This window comes from Oryza glaberrima, chromosome 10 (genome assembly GCF_000147395.1).
Source record: "Oryza glaberrima chromosome 10, OglaRS2, whole genome shotgun sequence".
NCBI lineage: Eukaryota > Viridiplantae > Streptophyta > Magnoliopsida > Poales > Poaceae > Oryza > Oryza glaberrima.
In genome coordinates this window covers 12,394,918-12,399,069 of record NC_068335.1, presented here as the reverse complement: position 1 = coordinate 12,399,069, position 4,152 = coordinate 12,394,918, and the positions used below count along the sequence as shown (strand labels likewise).

The 4,152-nt window shown below is 45.7% G+C and overlaps 1 non-coding gene across 1 annotated transcript; it reads right to left on the bottom strand.

Moving 5' to 3' along the window:
• Nucleotides 1-3,481: 3,481 nt before the first annotated feature.
• Nucleotides 3,482-3,588, bottom strand: LOC127753567 (small nucleolar RNA R71). The gene has a single exon (XR_008012623.1). It is a non-coding gene; the product is annotated as a small nucleolar RNA R71 (small nucleolar RNA).
• Nucleotides 3,589-4,152: the final 564 nt, after the last annotated feature.

Here is a 4,152-nt window from a genome sequence, read left to right as displayed (position 1 = left end):
TGGAGAGAGAAGGCTTATCACAACGCTAAGATATACAAAGAAAGGACGAAGCGCTGGCATGATAAAAGGATAAAAATCAAGAAATTCAAGCCAGGAGACAGAGTGCTGGTGTTCATCTCCAGGGTTAAGCTTTTCGGCCATAGAAAATTGCGCAGTAAATGGGAAGGACCGTTCGACGTCATCAACACCTCTTCACATGGGGCAATCACACTCCACAATGATTCAGGTAACATATTTAAGGTAAACGGTCAATGCTTAAAGATTTTTCTTGAGCCGAATGAAACTTTAGATGAAGAAGTGCATGTTATTGAATTAATCGATCATGAGCCATAATGATCTCTTCTAATGCATGCTTAAAACCCTATAAAGTTGTCATTTTTGTGCTTAGCTTAGGTTTGTGTGGGGCCAGGAAAAATTTGGCAGCCAACCGGACCCACCAGGGTTCGGCCGAACCAAGGTGGCACCCGTTTGGCCCCAATTTCGAATGGTAGTATCCCCCGCTCGTTCTTAATCTGTTTAGATGCGAATTTAGAGGTAGAACGATCGGATCATGCCCCAGAGTTAGTTCTTCTCCTTCTTCCTCCTTTGCAAAAGTCTTTCCACTCAATTGCTCCATGTACTCTCAAACCTTTGATCTAAACCCTTGTAGCATCCATGGCTGGCAAATCTCTCATGCCATACATTGGTTCATCCTCAAACAACACCTACAATCTTGAAGGAGAACCTACACGGGCGAATCAACTCATTCCGGTGGAGGAATACATGATGGAAGGGGTGAACGCTGTGTGGGCTCAACCCCTTGCAGCCGTGCTAGGCTCCCGTGCGATGTTGGAGCCAATCGGCGAGCTCCCTGGTTCGACCGAACCAGGGGTTCGGCCAAACCTTTCTAGGCCCCGTTCGGCCCCCCAATCGGCAGCGCGATCCCTCTCCCCTCGCCATGTCACCAAGACGAAAATCCGGGGGGATTCGCCTACGCGACGGCCGACAACGGGCGAGCTCGGTCTCTTGAAGGCACGACGTCTTTTCCAAGATGACGAGAAGGCTGCTCTGCTTCCTGCCGAGAGGTATGTGGGCACCCTATACACCAAGGTAGGGGATGAGGTGCTCCACAAATATACCACACCTACTGCCACTCCCAAAGAGGAGCGATTTTGCAATTGGGGTGTGCGAACTCTCGGCGGTGGGTATGGTAAAGGATTACTTCGGCCTTTGACGGCATCGGAGAAGGAGGGGGCAGCGGAGTTCCGTAGCCCTCCACCTTTGAAGGTCAAGCGTCATTTGACGCCCCCTCTGTTGACGGTCGTTATCGACCAGTTTCGACCGTCAATATTACACAATATATGAAGACTAGCTATGTTTGCAATGCATAATTTCCAAATAAAATATCTACTTCCACTAGTTGCTATGCTACTAACATGTATGCAGGAGAAGCACATATAAATGGAGGAGAATCGATAGAAAATAGACAAACGATCAATCAGATGCTGTGGAGGCTCAGACTTATGGATAGATGGGCTGAGAACTCAGAAAAGACATGATCAATTAAGCCCAAAATTCCATGTTTTGGATTGAGGAGCAAATGAGGAGTCGACCTGCCAAAAATTGGGTCGTTTGGGCCAGATCATGGTTCGGCCGAACCCCCATCACAGCCGTTCAGGCTGGGGTTTGGCATGGACGCTCCGGATGAACTCCTGATGGCGGTTGTGAGGCATTTCCAACAATTCCCATGCTCTACAACCGTCACACATGCCTATTTAAGGAGCTCTCATCCTCACTTCACAACACACACTCAAGTAAGGATTAAAGCTCTCTACAAAGTTAGTAGTACTGTTAGTGGAGTAGAGTTAGAATAGTTCCAAGTCCGCGGAGGCTTTGGGGAGTTTGGTAATGTTCTGTAGCTTTTCCTTTCTTCTTTGAAAGACTTCCATTTATCAATATTATATTCTTCTTTATACAAGTTCAGTGCTTTATTCCAATCATAGAATATGAGTACCATTCTTAGTTTATTTATAATCAGTATAATCTGTATAGTTAAACCTTCTGGGATTTGCATTGATGCCAATATAATGTCTAATTACCAGGTCATAAGTCTGGTCTGGCTAGGCCGAGAGCTATGGCCCGGTGACTCAGATGCTCTGCACCGATTGCAAGGCTGTTGAGTAATAAGTAGTAACTTAAGCATAGGGTTTAGGTTATCACTTATCATTATTTGGGGGTATATTCTCTGGGTGATTTGCAGGCCGCTGATGGTGACAGCTCAGTACGGGCGTCTCCCCCGCAAATTATATTCCTACATACAATTTCCTAGGGTTGGATACACCTTCGTATCCTACTTCGGTTGGAGGGTTATGACAGGTTGTCGTAAGAACTCGGCAACCCGGGGTAACTTTGCGATGTATCGGGAGGGCATAGCTATGCTTAGGCTTAGCTATGCTTCATTGTTAAAAGGGTTATACTACATAGTATATACTAGTAAGAATATACTAAGATGTTGTATACTAGAAGTACAGGAATAGAACATATCTAAACTACTACCACTTACCCATAATTAGCAGATGTAAGAATTACCTAAATCTTTAGTTGTGTGTCACTCTACCCTTAAACTTAACTTACCCCTGCATAGACCTTGATGTATACAAGTAATATATAAACTATTAGCATAGTACACTCTTATCATGTCTTCCCTTAGAATAAAATAAATACGATACCTTGGAATACTCCCGGGTGAAATGCTACAATGGTATATCCGTGCGCTTGCGGATCACATCTGTAACCATAATATACCAAGGTTTCTAGTGCTATTGCTAGGAATTATATTTCCAGTGGTGTCGCTAAGAATTACCAACAAGCATTTCTGGCGCCGTTGCCGGGGAAGATAAATGATTAAGAGTTTACTACTTGCTAATAATTTTATATTTACCTCTGTATAAGTCACTGTCCTTTGTAGGCAAACCTTGTTTGTTTTCTCTTTTATGTGAATACAGGGTAGTACAGGACTGGTTCTAATCTGCCAACCAATTTCATATCTGGAGTCACTGGTGAAGTGAAGCCGACCCCATGTCGTTCATCCTCAAGGTCACTCAATAGGCAACCAGACCAGCCAATTCCGCGCCACCAGAATTGCACGATATGGCTAAGAAGACCCTTTGCAAGTTCGTTGCTCCCTCTGTTGGTAACATGCCAGATATAACCCAAGTCAGCAGGGGAGATGGTGACATTGATTTGAAGACCAGCTAAATTAACGATGGCACAGGCTTGCCCGTTCTGTGGCAAGCCTAAGGAGGATGCAAATGCTCAATTGCAGCAATTCCTGGAAAGCTGTAGCACGTATACCGTCAGAAGAGTCAGACTCCAACTGTTGTCGTTCTCCCTCCTCGGGAGAGCAGAACAGTAGTTCTACATCAACCGTGCAACGATGAATACCCGGAATAAGCGCTCAAAGGTATTCCTCTCAAAATTCTTCCCGATGGGCAAGACCAACGCTGTTCGTGGAAGAATATCCAGCTTTCAGCAGACGAGGGATGAAACCATTCTTGAAGCTTGGGAAAGGCTGCAGGAATACGTCACCACCCATCCTCATCATGGGATGGATGAGTGGCTCATCGTGCAGAATTTCTTCAACAGATTAACCCTCTCATCCTGAGATCACCTGGACGCTGCTGCTGGAGGGACATTCTTCTCAAGAATAGTTAGATGCCAATCGACCTGATTGAGAAGATGGTCTCAAATACGGGTTGGAGCAAGGAACGACTCCAAACCCGTCAAACGCGGTATGCACACCGTCAATGAGACGGAAATGCTCGCCGCTCAATTGGATCTCCTTATGAAAAGACTGGACAACAATGAGAAAGACACCAAGCATGGTACCATTAAAGCCCTGGACTTTCTCACGACATGTGAGGTCTATGGCAGTACCGGTTACTCTGGGACGGATTGTCCGAAAACCCATGAGAACGTCATGCTCATGAACAACAACAACGGGTATCGTCCACAAGGAGATCAAGGATGGAGCATTGCTCCATGCGGTAGATCAAGAAAGAACCGAACCCACAAGGAGGTCAAAGTGAAACCCCGAAGGACGGATAGCCTCAACGCTTTCATGATGAACTTCCTAGAGCGGGAAGAAACGAGGAGCCGTCAGTACCTTAAGCC